The following is a 17,870-nucleotide window of genomic DNA, read 5'->3' on the forward strand; positions in this document are numbered from 1 at the left end:
AGCCAGCTTGGAGTGCTTCCTGCCAGACAGCAGCAAATTCCCTGACAGCTGCTTTTCCATGGAAGAGCTAGGGCTCCGACATGAATGCGGCAGACCTTCCTCAGAGGTAGCACCTGTATAAACAGACTGGGAAAGGCGCCTGGGGAGAAGCCTGCAGTGGGACACCTGGCTCATCTGTGTGAGAGCACTGGGCTTTAACAGTTCACTGCCACCACCACCACCACCCCACTTCTCCAAGCCCCATTGTTTCTGACAATTTCATGCAACCAGAAGACCCCGGGGGATAGGAGGTGGGGGCCTTCCTTGAGCTTGGTACCTACTGAACCAGGCAGACTGCTTCTGTGAGACACTTCTTAGGTGCTTTACCTCATCGTCCTCACTAAATCACATGGGAAGAATCTTCACATGGCAGATAGAATTCAGGGTGTCAGTTGGTCCAATAACACAGATAAGGACACCGAAGCAAGATTGTAAACCTCAATTTTTTTCTTTAAAAGAATTTTTAGTGTGTGTGTGTGTGTGTCTGTGTGTGTGTGTCTGTGTGTTATGTCTGTGTGTGATGTGTGTGATTCTGTGTGTGTTTCTCTCTTGTGTGTGATGTCTGTGAATCTGTGTGTGTGTATACCTCCTTGTGTCATGTTTGTGTGTGTGATTCTGTGTGTGTATGTGTGTGTATGTGTCTCTATGTGTATGTCTGTGTGTGTCTGTATCTCTGGCTGTTGCTGTGTATATGTTTGTGTGTGCGTGTTTGTCTCTCTGTATGTATGTGCGTATATGTCTCTATGTGTCTGTGTGTATGTTAGACGTCTGGGTGTCTGTGTTGTTAGATGTGTGTGTGTGTGTGTGTGTGAGAGGGGGGGAAGGGGAGAGAGAGGGAGGGAGAGAGGGAGAGAGGGAGAAGGAGGAGAGAGGGAGACAGAGAGAGAGACGGGAGAGGCAGAGATATCTGGGGTTGGGTGGGGACACACCCCATGGCATACACGTGGTGGACAGACAGCTCTGGCCCTTGCTCCTCCCTCCCGTCCGGTAGGCCCCAGTACTGAGGTCATCAGGCAGTCACACCTCTACCTACTGAAGCATCCTTCTGGACTTCCACATTTTCGTCAGGACAGTTTTTTTTTTTTTTCAGAGGTGCTGACAAATATCAAATGATTTGGTGCCAAAAGAAAATCCTGAAAAAACCCTCTTTTTAGGTTTTAGGTTTTGTTTTGCTTTGCTGTTTTGGTTTTTGTTTTTAAACCGTCAAGAGACAATACGTGGGGACGGGAGCTCAGAGAGCAAACCTTAGTCTTAGAGTCTGCTGCAGGTCTGGGCCCCACCTTCACCCTCTTCCTCCCTCTGGTCTTAGGCAGGCTACTTAGTGACTTTGACCTTGAGTGTTCTCATTTATCAAGGGAAAATACAGGCATTTGCTTAATGGAGTTACAGCAAGGATGCGATGCAGTGTTGTACCGGAGAGAACCAGCTCTGCTCTGTGCTTAGAAAACATTAGCCAACAGGAACCAGCTTGCAGCCGCAGTGATCTGCTTTGGGGTTTGTACAAGGAGGGAAGTATGCTAGTGAGAAAGGAGATGAGTTTGTGGGGAAGGGAATCAACCGAAGGAGGAAGTGCCCAGCTGCAGAAGCAAAGGGCGTGACGCACAGTAGGCTTCCCTCAGACATCTGTTAAATGAGGAAGGTCTGGACGAGGAATAAGTAGAATTTCATATAGTTAATGCTTTAATCCTGAGACCCCTTACTCAGATGTTTATAGACTTAACAAAGCACTTTAACGGCTATTAAATGAACAGACAGGTAGCTAAGGCAGAGCTCAGATTCTGTGTTGTTGAAACGAAAAATGAGTTGCGTAGAGAAACACAAGAGAAACTTGAGAATGTGAGTGTAATTAACTCAAGTCAGGTCTGTAGGGAGAGTTCAGCAGCTGAGAGAGCTTACTGTTCCTGCAGAGGCCCAGGGCTTTGTTCTCAGCACCAACAGGGCAGCCCACAGCCAGCTCTAACCTCAGCTCAGAGGGAACCAACACCTGCTTTGGCCTCTGAGGGCAGCCAGCGTGCATGTGGAATAGTCATACATGCAGTCAAAACACTCGCACACATAAAATAAAAATAAATCTGTAAAAACTCAAAACAAAAGCCAGGTCTTGTACATATGGTCAGTACACACTCCTTCCTTCCACCACTCCACCCACTGGGGAAGATATCATAAATCCTAACCACTGAAAAGAATATGAATAAGACGGCCCATAATTGACTTTAAGAAATTTATAAGAGAATATTTCGATCCTTTACTTGAATTAGATAGTACTTTCTTGGGATGTCATGAGAAGATGGCTGAGAACAGGCATGGAGAGTGACTAGTGGTCACAGATCCCATGCTGCTGTCACCATCATCATCATCGTCATCGTCATCATCATCAATTATTATTTTATATATGAGTACAGTGTAACTGTCTTCACACACCAGAAGAGGGCATCAGATCTCATTACAGATGGTTGTGAGCCACCGTGTGGTTGCTGGGAATTGAACTCAGGACCTCTGGAAGAGCAGTCAGTGCTCTTAACCACTGAGCCCTCTCTCCAGTCCAGATCCTAGCAGCTCTTTTCCTAGCAGCTTAACTATGCTTCCCTCAGACTGGAATGTGCCAGTCCCACATGACCATCAGCTTGTCACTTAGTAAGAAAGGCCGTCATACATAAATTTAGTTTCAGTAATCATTCCTCCAAGTGGTGTGAGCTCTGTCTTGATGCTTGGCTGAGAGGTACAGTTCTTTGTGTTGTTGCCTTGTTCTTAACATGTTATGATCATATGGTAAGGTAAGGACAGAAGAGAGAGAAGGGAAGTCTCAGACATGAAAGTTTTACATACCTAAAATTCACTTGTCATGTGGAATGTACCAGCTGATGTTTGTATAGATCCAACCAAAAAAATGGGAAATGTATATTGTTGTAAATACAATCCTGATCTGGAGGTTGGCCACCTCCTAGTTACCCCTCAGAACGCAAAGCATTGACAAGAATGAGACAAAGTAATCTTGTGTAGATTCTGCCTTAAATTCCAGTATTAACCACAAGCCTGGTAAACGTTCTAGCCAAGCATTTGCTCCTCAGAGCAGTTTCAATAGACAGCAGAAGCACAAAATGCTGTAACTGCATAACATCCTACCTCAACACATGTGCCTTAGAGCAACGACAGCATTTATTTTTGCTTTGAGCCCATAATCTGGGCAGGTTGTAGGTGTGAGTTGGCTCCACTTGGCTTCTGGTGGGGCACAGAAGTCTTGGAGCTACAGTCACTTGAAGGCACTCACTGTTGCCTGTTGGTGTTGCCTAGGATTTTCAGTGAAGCTGTTGGCTGAACACCATCGTGTGCTTTCTAGAGCAGCCTTGGATGTCACATAGCATCCTGTGCACTCTCCGCCATTGATCAGAGAAAGCAAATGCTGTGACTCTGAGGAGAGAGGACACAGAGGTGAACACCTCAAGCAGTGAAGTGACCAAGTCACACTGTAACAAGACCAAGAGGAGTGTATAAGGTAGGTATTGCTGTCCTGGTCCTTTAAGAATGGACTATGCCACTTTCTTGCAGCAACTGTTTCTTTTTCCATAGCTCTCCGGCCCACACTATATAGTCAACTACTTTCTGAGGCATCTCTACATGGCTCACCTCATCTCTTGCTGAGTGTTATCTCAAGAGAGGACTCAAACCCTTGCTCCTCAAAGACACGGGGTCTTAGTTGTTGTCTAAGACAACTACGAGATGTCTCTGAGACTAAAGGACAAGGACATCAAAAGAAGCAAAGATTGATCTGTAAGAGACCAGAAGGCATGGAAGAGAAAGAGAAGTGGAAGAAAGAACAGGATGGCAAAGGAGAAAGGTGGTGTGTGTGTGTGTGTGTGTGTGTGTGTGTGTGTGTGTGTGGTCTGTGTATGTTTGTAGGGGCATGTGCGTGTGTGCATCAGTTCGTATGTGAAAGCCAGAGATCAACATTAAGGATTTTCCTTGAATATCTTCTACCTTAATTTTGAGACAGGGTCTCTCCAGAATCTGGAGTTCATGAACCTAGCTGCCCTGGATGGCCAATGGACTACAGAGATCTGCCTGTCTCTGCCTCCCAATGCTGGGGTTAGACATATGCTGCAGTGCACAGCTTGTCTATGAGTGGCAGAAGCCAAGACTTTCCCATTTACACAGCAGTCACTTTATCAACTAGACTTCCTCACTTGCCCTAGAATTTTGCTTTTAATTATTGTTTTGAGCCCTCAAACACCTGAAACATCACTTGACTTCTGGAGGCACAGAGCAGGCATGTGACTTGTCCAAAGTCACAATCCAGCTGTAGATGGAGCAAGGGTCTGTGTCCTGGTCATTGCTGCAGGTTCTTTTCTCTATGTAGGCTCCTGTAGGATGATGCAGTCATCCTGAAGTTAGTAAGGGGTTAAAGAAATAAGGATAAGCACTGGGAGGCAAAGCCAATGAGAGGCAAACAAACCAAACCAAGAAGGGAAAGGACCTTGAGCTCTAGCTTTTTTCATGACTATCACTTGACCTGACTTTAGTCTCCCTCTTGGCTTCTGTAACATCTATTCAGCCTTCTCTTTGGATGTCTGAACCAATTGTCTCTGTAGATGGAAGGATAGCAGTTGGCGTGTCTAGTTTTAATGAGCCCTGGTGAGCCAGACATTTTATTTTAAAGGTAAGGTCATTGTCACAACATGCAGTGCCCTGTTGCTGGGCAGAAATAAAACGTTAGGCAAAACAGTACTGACGTGGCAGACACACAGACTTAAGTGCTCCGGGACAAAAGCAGACAATGCCTTTTTCTGGGTGCCGTCTACTCAAATTCAGGCACATGTACTGCCCGCAGTCCTGGAAAGATGATCATTCCTTTGGACAACAATTATTAAAAGTGGGTTCTTTGTTCAGAAGAGTGTTAGTTAGAATTCCATGCAGTTTCATGGCTTGTCATTCTGTAAGAGCTTGTGTTGCTTAGAAATCCCTCCAGTCCTCCTGTTCTTCCTAAAATCGAACCTGTGTTAGAGTTCACATCAAAACTGGGTACCATACACCCCAAACCTTGTGCCAGAGAGGCACAAGGGACAATTGACACTTACCTCTCAGAATGCTGGTGGTGATTAATAAGAAACCTTGTTGTAACTGGTGTGTTTCATGTTTCCTACAATCAGACTTGATTAAAGCTGGCTTCGTGTCTCCTTGTCTTTGGGCTTGTGGGAGGCACCTCCAGCTGCTGACTGGGGGCCTCCACTGTCCTCTCACAGGGAAAGCACTCCTGCAGCCATTTGCCAACATTCACTAGGGCCTCTGATGTTTCTCAGACGCTGATGGCTTACTGCACTAGTCATCCCTGAAAACTCACTGAGATAAATTTTACTTTTCAAACCAAAACTATTTATCCCACCACTGACTCTGCCATCTGACGGATGTCAGAGTGGTTTCACAGAGGTGGGGTTCACTTTGTCATGTCACTTCTGCTTGATTCTGCTCCACAGGCATGGGAAACACTTCACTGATGGGGAAAGTGCCCTGATAGTGGCAGCGACCTCCAAGTATCCCTGAGTACAGTGGTGTGTCTTTGATCCCCCTCTAACCCTGTCTGGTAGAATTGCACAGGCCCACCGATGTCTCCCATTGGTCTTCTAAGCACCTTGAACTTTTGCCCACAATGTCTATAGGTTTTGATGTCCTAGTCTAGCATGTCAGCAAAAAGAGGAGAAAAATAAAAATCCCCATAAAAGAAGCCTACTTCAATAGTGTCATTTATTTTTCTTTAATTTGGAGCAATCACAATTCTGGGCCTCATCAGCATTTTAAATTGCATATCAGATGAGGCTTCTACTTAAACACAAAGAAATAGACACAGACATATCATATACAACGAAGCATACACATGTGTGCACACATATACATATACATATACATATACATATACATATACATATACATATACATATACATATACATATACATATACATATACACACATACACACATACACACATACACACATACACACATACATACATATACACACATACACACATATACACACATACACACATATACACACATACACACACATACACACACATACACACATACCTAAGCATATACATAACTACACATACACATACATATACACATATACACATATACACACATACACACACGTACACACATACATATACACACATACACACACGTACACACATACACACACGTACACACATACATACACACACACACACACACACACACACACACACACAAAGTGAAACCAAGGTCTCGGAATATTTGGGTTTTCCCCACTTCCTTCAATACAAGGGTAGTAATTATTCCCAAACAATGTTTCCTGTCTGAAATGTTCTTTTCTCTCCCATCCCTTACTCCTTCATTGTTCCCTGTATACACTTTTAAAGAAATGGGCTTTGGGTTACTGATAATCTCAGGTTAAATGTTCCCAATGCGCACAAAGATATTCTAAGGTAATAGAAACAGATCTCACATTCTGGACTCTCCTTTCTAAAAGGCGTGTATTATTTCTAGGCCTATTTTATGGCCTTGGAAGCCTCAGGCCCAAATTAAAACCCATCTCCCCACCCTGGCAGAATTTGGGGATTAGCATCTACACACCTTGTAGCTTTAGCACTGACCTGTCACCTGGATGGTTGTCTTCAAATATTCCTAATGCTATTTCAGATAAAAAAAAATCCCTCATTACTGCATGAGTTGGGAGAGAAAAATGAACTCACATATCACCAGCCTCTCTGCTTCTCTCCCCATGTCATTCCTGTCCTGTTGGGATGCAGTTCAGTTCCCAGGGGACCGCAGTGCCCCTGAAAATTGACAGTCACATTCCATTATAACATTTCCCCCATTTAATATCACGGCCTAGGTAATGACTCATAATCCTCAAAGGGCCTCCTGCCACCGCCACTGACAGCTGAACTCTCATAATTGAGAACACCGTGCAGTTTGGCGGCGACTTCAGTTTTATGGCTGGATCAAGCATTAAAGCAACGGTATATCTGGAGAGCCTTTCGGTAAAATGACAGCCCGGTGCTGTGTTTCTGAATCGGTTTTACATATGTAACTCTGGTGTCCTCGGCTCTGTGTGGCCTGCAATAGAGCTGTGAGTGCTTATTCCTTAGGTTGTAAGTCCGTTATAGACAGGAACGTTTTCCTCTCCCATCTCTGCAATTTCAGTCTGCATTATAGGATATAACCTTGGCACACAGTGCGCTCAATCATCGTTTTCTCCGCCTCCTATGTCTTTGGGGCAAACAGTCGTTGACAGGAACCCCCGCCTATCAATATCATGACAATCACATTCTCTAAGGCCCATGTAAGCCCTGTGTGGATTAACATGACTAATTCACTCATGCAGCCTCAGTGTGGATAGCTACTTCCTTCCTACTCCCCGATGGTTTAGGACTTTGTGAGACATTTCCACAAATGCCCTTTTCCTGAGTACAGCTCATATGACCTCACTTCTGACTTCTCACAGGCATCCTCAGAGAGCCACAGTTTGATCTGTGCATGTGTGTGTGTCCGTCTGTGAGTTCAGGAGTGCTTGCTTGGGAGTATTGCACATGCGCACAGTGCATGAGAAGTCCAGAGGTCCATATCAATCAAACTCCAGTTGGGTTTTTGGGACAAGGTTTTTCACTGAGCCTGGCCCCACTAATTCTGCTACACTGGTTGACCTGAGATGCCCAGGAGACTCTCGTGCCTCCATTCCCCAGCTTTGGGATTACAGATATATTCTGCTATCCCCATATTTTCACACATGTGCTGGGGAATCAAACTCAGGTCCTCACATTTGCACAGCAGACACTTCACCTACTGAGCCATGTCTTAGTGCCCCAAGGCTAATTTTGCTCCTTCCATGTCTTTAGAATTGTGAGATAGATAGATAGATAGATAGATAGATAGATAGATAGATAGATAGATAGATACACACACACACACACACGGCATGCCATCCAGTATATTTCAATAAGCATTCAGTAATTAATGATATATTCACTTTCTGAATTAAACCTTGAAATACGTCATTCCATAAATATGAGTTATAGTAAATATTAAGCTATCACCTGTGTGGAGTCATCATGGAGGCAAGCAAAGGTCAGTTTCCCAGGGAGTTGAACCTGGCTTCAAGTCTAGGCTTTGACACGTGTTGTGTGACAGATCTTTCTTGGGCAGTTGCGATAACCACAAATCTACTCACCCCCAAAATGGAGCTCATGACAGACCAAAGTAACACTTGCGCCAATATCGAAATTGGCAAGCCAATGAGTTTTTACTGCAGTTACTACCAGGAGCAGGGGTGAAGAGTTATTTACATGGATCAGGGATAACTCAAAGGCAGCTGTATCAGCAGAAAGCCCACCCCAACGTGTGTGACAGCTCCATGAGATTGCAGTCCTGGAGTTCTCTACAGTTTGCAGACAGATCCACAATCCCAACATCTCACTTCCTCCAAGTTGACTGTTCAGAGTCTCCACTCCAGCAACTGTTTTCTCCCTTCTCTTCTGTTGGGGGTGGAGGGGGATTTCGAGAATCTTCTAAACTTTCTTCCCAGATATGTGACATTTGTGTCCCTCTTATTTACCCCCCAGGCTCCTGATCAAATGTTTGAATTTTGAGAGAGTGTTGTGATTAGGAGGAACATATAATACCAGGACACTGAGCAATGGCTCATGATATCAGAACCTTGTTTCCATCAGTGAAATCTCAGTTTTCCCAAAGTTAGCAAGCTGCCTCACTGGATAGGAATAAGGAGTAAAGTTGAGGCCACTTGTGATTGTGTATAAATTGTGACTCAGCACCATGCTGGGGGTGAGGTCTGTGTGGCTCAATGTATAATGGACTTGCTACATAGGTATGAGGACCTGAGTTCTGTTTTGAAAGCAATAGCCATGTCTATAACCCCAGCACTCTACAGCAAGATACGAGGCAGAAGCAGAATACCCAGGAGCTGACAGGCCAGCTAGCCTGGCCTACAAGAACAAATGACAATAGAGCCTTTCCCGAACGAGTTGGACGGTGAAGATCCACACTCAGGGTTGTCCACTGACGTGTGCCCTGGCATCTCCTTGCACACATTCACATGTTCAGGCGTGCATATGAATGCAAAATATTATGCAAAGTGAGGCACGTTGCTTTTCCTGTGCTCCCCCCTTCTCCAATGGTAGGTGATATGAATTGGGACAGCCTGTGTTTGTTGACAGTGGGTGGTAGGATATGGGACTTGCACAACCTAGAACACAAGTCCCAGCATGAGAAATGGGCTTCCGGTTCCCCTCGTGCACTAGGGGCCACTGCTACTGAAGTAGAGGGAGCTAGGGGGAAAGCCGGGACTCCCCTGAGTCTCTAAGTCACAGACAAAGACTGTCTGCACTCCGCTTTCTGCAGGGGCTGCTACTGTAGTTTGTTTTGCATGGCATGAAAAAAACAAATACAATTCAAGTAGAGCCAGAGACATTTTTGTTGGCTTGAATTTGAGATGTTTTTAACTTGCAGAACAAAGTTTAATTTAGATTCCATTTCCCCGATGAGGAAGAGCATCGCCGACTTAGGAAAACCTGACATGCCTTTATTCTTGCAAGGATGGTAAAATTTTTTCTGGGTCACAAAAGAAGCAGGGGAGGAAGAAATGAAGGTGCATGCAAGACTCATAAAATAAGCATCCCCTTGTGGTAGTTAGTAGAGAGCTTGCGTTAAGGAAATGTCAGCCCCAGGAGCTCGAGCCATCTTTCCCTCTCGTTTTCCTTGTTTCCTTGTTCAGGCTTGCTTGTATAACATTCTAGAAAGATCTGCTTTGCCCTGTGTTTTCCAAAGAGCTTGGAAGTGCTGATTAGTGAGTACCAAGCAGCCCTGTAGGGTTTGGGAACCCACTAATAAATATCACTCTATCCAAAGGTCTAATCAAGACATTTGTTTAAACAAATCCACTGTCAGAAAGAAACAGTAGCAAGAGAGCTGAATGGGCTTGGTGTCATGAGAGGTATTCAATCCAAGTTATCAATTAAGCATGTTCTGACCTGTGTGCATGTCCCAGGTGTGTATGACATGGTCCCTTTTCTCCAAGAAACTGCTTCACGGGGGGATTGGATTACTTAAATAAGAAAGTAAAAGACTGATATCTAAGTTGCTGACTGGATTCCAGAGGAGAAATCACTGTGGACTATAGTGTAGTATCCTAGGAAAGTTCTCATGTAGAAGATCAACTGGTTTGAGCTTGTCAGGGCAGAAAAAGCAAGCATACCTTGGGTGTTTTCCTCTCCATTCATCAGCTTTCTAACCCTATGTGCTCTGTCCATGGCATCATGTGGCCTTTACTGGCTGCCTCCTCCTACTCCCACACTTCTCCCTTGACAGTCCCTTGTACTTCAAGTTAGCACTGTGCACATTGTGTCGCAGTCCAGGCACCATTGGTCTTCTATCTCTTATCCTAAAGAGACCCAGGTGGCAGGAAAGTATTTCTGAGAAGTAAAAGGGCCACCCCAAACCAGGAATGTGTTCTCTGTCTTTCCCAGGAGAATCAGTTCTAACCAGAAAATCACAGGAGATAGAGAAAGAGGGGGAGTGAGCTGTGAAGTTGGAGGAGAAAGTAAAAGAAGATGCTAGGGCAGCTCCCCCTGCCTTTCCAGTGCCTCCCCTACTTCTGACACTCTCCATCCACCTCCTCTTCCCTGAGCAACCTCTCTCCCTAGCTGGTTCAGCACCTTACAGAGGATATACCATGAGCACTGGTCTCAGCCCTAAGTTCCCTCCTCCCTCTGTCAGACCTCCACCTCTGCACAGATGGCTCTCAATCCTGTGCTCTCCAAGCCAGATCTGTGTTCTGCTCTGAGCTCCAGCCTGTTCTCCCGGTTTTCACAGTCTGCTCAAATAACTCACATAAATGCAACTGCATCCCAGTGAAAACCATCCCCTCTCTCAAAACTGTTGTTTACAGGGGATTTTCACCAAGGTGTTTCTCTTCCCTTGTACTGAGCATCCCAGTACAGATGTAAGAATCATTCTCTGCCCCAGCCCGCTAGCTGAAACGTTTGTGAGGCTGATGGCTCCAGCATGTGTCCTATTGCTTTGGGAATCGTTTCTCCATCATCCTCCTGGGCTCTAGAGTCCCATGGCTAAAAGGAAGGTGGGGGTATGCTTGCATGGGTGAGAACCTGGCAAGAGATGGCTGGTAAATGCCCAAAATTGTTGTGCTGGGGTAAAAGAAAGGGAAGGAAGTTAGAAAGAAAATAGAGTCTTATCGTCCATGACAACTGGCTAAAAGCACATGCATTGGAAAAGGTGTCGCGGATCCAGTTCAGCCTGTGGTGTTCTCCATACTGAGAGGCTGGGAATCACATGAAAGGGACTTAGTGGTGTTTCCCATCTGTCCACTGGTGTTAAATTCTTCTAGGAGTCACTCACTCCATCATGTACACACAGGACAACATTCCCACCACTCCTTTCTAAACTATTATTATTAAAACCAGCCGAACAAATCCATAGCATGTTGTGGAAGGCCGTGCAACGAAAACTCACCCATTCTCTGGGATTGTAAATGTCTTTAACATGTTCTACTTCATGTGACCTTTAGCCCACTCCTACCGTTGGCTTTTCTTCTCATTGTTCTCAAGGGGAACACTGAAGCAAAGATTCGGGGGAGTTTTACTCTAGGTTTCAGAATGGAGTATGAGACACAAACACCCTTCCCATGGGAGAGGACCAAAGCAGAGGTCAGCTGGAGAGCAGGCTTGCTCCTTCCACTCCTGTGTCAGAAAAGGAGCTGCTTGTTTTGTTTTAGAAACAATCAAGACAAGTTTCCAAGTTAAATGGCCTTCAGCCCACCTCCCAGCAGACGCGTCTGCAGGCTTCCTTGTCAGGTGACTGTCACAGCACAACCAGGTCCATTGCTCACAGTTTCTCTGCTGATGAGCAAAGCAATGCCTTGGGAAGGATTGATCAAAACAATTTAAAAAAAAAAACACACTTACCTGTGTCCATGGAGAGAGAGAGAGATGGCTTATTTTGAGATTTTTATCATTCCAAATCATTCAACATTGCTTACGGGGGCCCCAGTGATTTGGCCAACCTCAGATGCAGTCTGCGCTCTCTGAAAACATCTCTGTGTAGAATAAAGCTCTCGAGATTTTTTGTCTGTTGCATTTTGGTCAAATCTGCACTTAATACCCAACTACCTCTTTGTACACAATAAGTAAATGATGGATTGCTACAGGCACAGTCTCTCCTTCAGAGCACCAATAAAAGCCGGGGTTGTCGGATTTAGACATTAGTGTTTGTCCTTTCTCCCAAGCTTCTTCTGGGGATGGAAACCCCGAGCAAGGGCATCACAGAGAGATGCCATCACTCCCATGCTGGAGAATACGTGATGTCCTTTCTCCTCCCCACACCTTGGCACCTGCACTCACTATTGGCTTCACGTCATTGTAGGGTCAGGAGTTCTGATTTGACTCTCTTTGCAGGGTTTTAAGGCTTTATTTACTCTGTCCTTTAAACGACGGAGTGCCGATTTTCTGTCTTACTGCTCCCACTCTGACATAGACCATCAGAAGAGGCACTACCCTTCAGGTATACATTTTTTCATTAATTTGCTTTGAAAAACGTGGAATACTGTAGAGGCGTTGTGTGGAGGCCTGAAGACTAGAGGTACAGGGTAGACTGGGAGGGCTGGAAAAGGAACCAATAATTAGATGGAATATCCTTTGAAATCTTTAATTAGCCTTTATTTAGCTATTGCATTGAGGGGTGCACACATGCTCTAGCCTACAGGTGAAATCAGAAATTAGTTTTCGTTTCCTCCATGTGGGTCCAGGGAATCAAACTCAGGTCATCAGGCTTGTGATAAATGCCCACTGAGTCATCTTACCAGCCCTAGTCTATGGGGGCCACCTATTGTAGCTACACAATGTGTGTGAGGGGGGAGGAGAGAGGGGGGACAGAGAAACTGACTCTATTGTGCTGGGCTTATGTCCATTCTTTGAAAAGCATACTGTCGGGGCTGGGGATTTAGCTCAGTGGTAGAGCGCTTACCTAGGAAGCGCAAGGCCCTGGGTTCGGTCCCCAGCTCTGAAAAAAAGAACAAAAAAAAAAAAAAAAAAAAAAAAAAAGAAAAGCATACTGTCAGGACATTGCCAGAGTGTACTTTCACTGTGGGCATTTTCTTGATATGACACACAGCAGAATAACTGGGGAGTAAAGGTGAAGCTGTTGCCCATTGAGCAAAATGGAAAGAGAGTCTGACTTTCTCTCTCTTTCATCCATCTTGTCCCTCTGCTAGAAGCACAGAAGCAAAAGTGGTGTGTGTGTGCATGTGTGTTAGTGTGTGTGTGTGTCTGTGTTATTCATGTGTGTGTTTGTGTGTGTGCATGTGTGTATTAGTGTGTATTCATGTATGTGTTCATGTGTGTGTGCATGTGTGTGTGTTAGTGTGTTGTTATAGTAGTAGTAGTAGTAGTAGTAGTAGTAGTAGTAGTAGTAATAGTAGTAGTAACAGCAGCAATAGCAGTAGTCACATGACAACCCTGGGTGCCATTCCTCCATTGCTATCTATACTGTCAACCTTGGTTTTTGGGAAAGAGTCTCTTGGTAGACAGGCAATCACCGAGCAAGCCAGACTAGCTGGCTAGTAAGTCCATAGGGAGCTCCCTGTGTCTCCCTCCCCAGTGCTAGGGTTCCAGGACCAGCTTTGATTTTATGTGGACACTGGAGACCTCACTCAGGCCGCTGTGGTTGCAAGGCAAGCACTTCTGCGGCACCACCAGAACTGTGGCAAGGAGAAAACCAGGCGCTCTGTGCTGGTAACATGAGAAAGAATGTTTTAAGTCATCGCACCCCTCACTCCAGGGTTGTGCACTCTGTCCTGGTGAATGGGACATTGCAGCCTTAGAAGGACATGTGGGTTTCTGCAGGCAGCGAGGAGGGAAGAGAACGAACCTTTGTTTCCTTCCTGCTTCTCTCATTCCTATGAGAGCTCAGGATGCACGGTAGAGCTGGAACTCTCTCCACACCTTTAAAATTCCAGGTGTGTTGCTATTGACTGACATTTGGAAGCTAATCCTGTGGTTAGGACAGAATAAACGTTCTTCTCTTTGAGAAATGGCATAAACCCTTCTGATTTCCAGTGGGTGGTGTCTAGTTCCCTGGAAGGGCAGTGGCCTATTGGGTGTCACAATATAATTTATAATGTATTCATAATAATATATTAAACCAACATGACATTTATGGAGCAGCCTAAACCTGACTAACAGCACCAGGGACCCCAGACACTGAGACTGCACTGCCAGTTCTTGGGAAATAGCCCAGGTGGGAACTGCTCACACATTCTTTTACTATTTCTCCGTGCCTACCAGCACAGCATTCTGCAGCTGATCTCCACACAGTACATCCAAAGGGCTCCATTCCCCTCCCTGTCTTGGGGATACTGGTATACCTTATCCAAAAGAACCACTTCAGTGTCTTTGCTTGGGAACAATGTGTAGTTGTGGGGCCCTCATCAGGAAGGGCATTTAAAATAGATCCCTGAAGCCTAGAATTTCTTTCTTTATAAACACATTGCTTAGTAGAAATGCAGGTTCTAAGACATATTCCAAAAGTACTGAATCACTAAGGAGAACGAATTGAATTTGTTATAGGCTCTCTAGGAGTTCTGAAAACACACTTAAGCATATGAGACCTATGCCACTTGGGTTTTATTTTTTTAACCATATAGTCTTTAACCAGGAAGATGATAAATGAAATAGATAGTAGATAGATAGATAGATAGATAGATAGATAGATAGATAGATAGATAGATAGAAGCAAAACAGACACTCTCCCCCCCTCTCTCTGTGTGTGTGTAAGAGGCCTTGATCATCAACTCACTTTCGCCTATAAAAATTCACTTTCCCCTATAAAAATTCATATGATATTTCCCTGCACTGAGTACCACAGAGTCCAAGAATCCAGCACTCTCCACCACAGCTCCAGCTGTTGGGTTATGTATGACCTTAGGACTTGTGTGGGGCCAGTCAGGATCACGAGGCAGCTACACATGCCCCTGTATCTTCTTTCTTCCAGCTTTCCCTATGTGAAGAACACCTAGCAGCCCATATCTGTGCATACCAAAACCAGATTAGATAAAGGGATTGCTCTTAGCCAGGTACAGTGCACATACCTGGGATCCCAGCATTTGGAACTACAGCAGAAGGATTGCCATGAGTTCAAGTCCTGCATTTAAAACAAATCAGAAAACCCCCAAACCATTCCACTATCATAAAGCGACCACTCTGAAAATTAACTAAAAAACACAATCATGCCTGCCCTTCCGTTTCTGATGGAGCTCGCTTTAGCACACACTGACCTGTTCCCGTTTGGAGTTTCAAGACTGTATTTCTGCAGTAATTGTAGGAGTTGCCCTGGGACTTCCCACAGCCAGAAAGTTCCTCATAATGTGAGGATAGAAAGAGAGAGGGGGAGGAAGAGAAGGAGGGAGAGAGAGAGGAAGAGAAGGTGGGAGAGAAGGAGGGAGAGAGAGAAAGAGAAGGTGGGAGGGAGAGAGTGAGGGAAAGAGGGAGAGAAGGTGGGAGGGAGAAACCAACAAACAGACAAAGAGAGATGGAGAGAGAAAAAGAGAGAGAGAGAGAGAGAGAGAGAGAGAGAGAGAGAGAGAGAGAGAGAACCAATACTATGTCTACTTGGCTACCATTGAGGTGACTGGTGCCCCATGTTTTTGTGTTGTACCTGTTATGTTTAAGCAAAGATATCTTACTTAGAACATGATGGTCTACAAGACCACATGATTGCCAAATAAGTATAAGGCAGAAATAGACAACTTCAACTGATGTGAAAGAAATGCAAGCAATCCTAAGCTGCTGGTTTTCTCCATTTGAGCTGGTGAAAATTCCTACTCTGGGTTATCTGGGATGTAAGGAAGTGAGACTCTTGTGCTCTATGTGAGGAAGTGATTCTGTGTGTGACCTCAGAGGATGAGTTGTCAATATGTATCAAACACCATTAGGATGTTTATGATCTTGACCTAATTATCCTTTTTAAAACTTATAATTAAAAAATAATCAAAGAATCACATACATGAATGGATGTATGCAAATTAAATTTTTAAAAATCTTTTAAAATAGTTATTAAACTGTTACTTTTTACAACAGTTATATTGTAACTGTTTTATTTATTTATTATAGTTTTATTTATAGCAACAGAAATGGAAAAGTTCTATTGTCTACCTTCTCCTCACTTAGGAAAACTCAGTCACTTCTTGTTGTAAGGGGCATTGTGGAACAGCCATTGTTCTTAAGATACATTGCTCAGAGGTATGACCTCAAAGGAGTCTGTGCAAATGCATTGCAAGCTGTGCACTTTCAACCCTACCATATCCAAGACCAGGGCTGAGCTGGGGGGGGTTTCACCCACCTTCCAGGTAGTTTATTTAGTTGCAGATGTGTAAAAGCCACTAAGAAAGCAAATGTTCCTCATAAACTTTAATGCACAAAGGAAGAGAGGATTTGAAAACTGTCTATACACCCTGTTGGTGGTAGTGCACACCTTTAATCCCGGCAATTGGGAGGTAGAGGCAGGCAGATCTCTGTGAGTTCTAGGCCAGACTGCTCTTCAGAGTGAGTTCCAGGACAGCCTGGACTACACAGAGAAATCCTGTTGTAAGAATCGTGGGGGGGGCAGGGTGAGGAGGAAGGGAGGGACGGAGGGAGGGAGGGGGAGAGAGAGAGAGAGAGAGAGAGAGAGAGAGAGAGAGAGAGAGAGAGAGAGAGAGAGAGAAGCATGGCTAAGATACATCTGAAGAAACCCCAGACTTGCACATAGCAGCTCATGCATAGAAAGCCTACTTTCATTTTGGACTTTCCGACATGTCCACGATGTTTATGGGCTATTCTATAATAAGAAAACAGGTTGCTTGTATGACTTCTTGCCCTTGGTAGTTCTGGAAAGTCGGACACTAAGGAAGCTCTTGCACAGGTTCTGAGGAGGCGGTGGGAAGGTGGGCAGCCCTGCCCCTCAGTTCTATAGGAAGGCTTACATCACTGTGGGAGAGCTTACCCATCTGCGCTTGCTTTAATCATGAAGTGCCACACCATTTGTCTTCTGTTTGTTTTTGAGACAGGGTTTCTCTGTGTAACTCTGGCTGTCCTGGATTCCGCTCTGTAGACCGGGCTGGTGTGAGACTCAGAGACCCACCTGCCTCTGCCTCCCAAGTGCTGCGATTAAAGGTGTGCAGCAGCACCATCTTCCCTTATAGACCATTTTTCTTATTAAGTAGTATGCATGGCAAACTCCTGTGAGATCCGTCTGTCAGCTCCAGGGTTTCTGAGAGCTCTTCTTTTTGATTTCTTTGCCATGTGCAAAGATATGGCTTTGCTTGCTGCCACATACAAAGAGAAAGAAAGAAGGAAAGAAAGAAAGAAAGAAAGGAAGGAAGGAAGGAAGGAAGGAAGGAAGGAAGGAAGGAAGGAGAATGAGCTTGGGACTCTGTACTGGCTGGTTTTGTGTGTCAACTTAACACAAGCTTGAGTCCTCAGAAAGAAAGAAGCCTCAGTTGTAAGGCATTGTCTTAATTAGTGATAAATTATGGGGCAGCCCATTGTGAGTGGTGCCATCCCTGGGCTAGTGGTCCTGGCTTCTGTAAGAAAGTGGGCTGGGCAAGCCAGGGAAAGCAAGCCAGTACCCCTCTATGACCGCTGCATCAGCTCCTGCCTTCAGAGTCCTGCGTGCTTTGAGTTCCTGCCCTTTCTCCAATAACGAATAATGCTGTGGAAGTGAGAGGCAAACAAACACTTTCATTCCCTACTTGCTCTCTGGTCACGGTATTTTGTCACAGCAATAGAAAT

At 44.9% G+C, this 17,870-nt stretch overlaps 1 protein-coding gene and 1 long non-coding RNA gene across 4 annotated transcripts in view; both read left to right on the forward strand.

The window, feature by feature from the left end:
* The window catches only part of Maml2 (mastermind-like transcriptional coactivator 2), a 320,193-nt gene that overhangs the window by 144,730 nt on the left and 157,593 nt on the right, over window positions 1-17,870 (forward strand). The gene's annotated exons all lie outside the window — the stretch shown is intronic.
* Window positions 1-17,870, forward strand: part of LOC148003947 (uncharacterized) — a 45,522-nt gene that overhangs the window by 26,364 nt on the left and 1,288 nt on the right. Inside the window, exons 2-3 of one of the 3 annotated variants that reach the window (XR_015627502.1) lie at window positions 3,331-3,532; window positions 3,607-5,748. This is a non-coding gene — a long non-coding RNA (uncharacterized LOC148003947). Of the gene's footprint in view, window positions 1-3,330; window positions 3,533-3,606; window positions 5,760-17,870 lie in introns of those variants that run through there. The other 2 variants (XR_015627500.1, XR_015627501.1) reach the window with 2 other exon arrangements.

The sequence above is a fragment of the Rattus norvegicus genome, chromosome 8 (assembly GCF_021556685.1).
Source record: "Rattus norvegicus strain SHRSP/BbbUtx chromosome 8, alternate assembly SHRSP_T2T, whole genome shotgun sequence".
Lineage (NCBI taxonomy): Eukaryota > Metazoa > Chordata > Mammalia > Rodentia > Muridae > Rattus > Rattus norvegicus.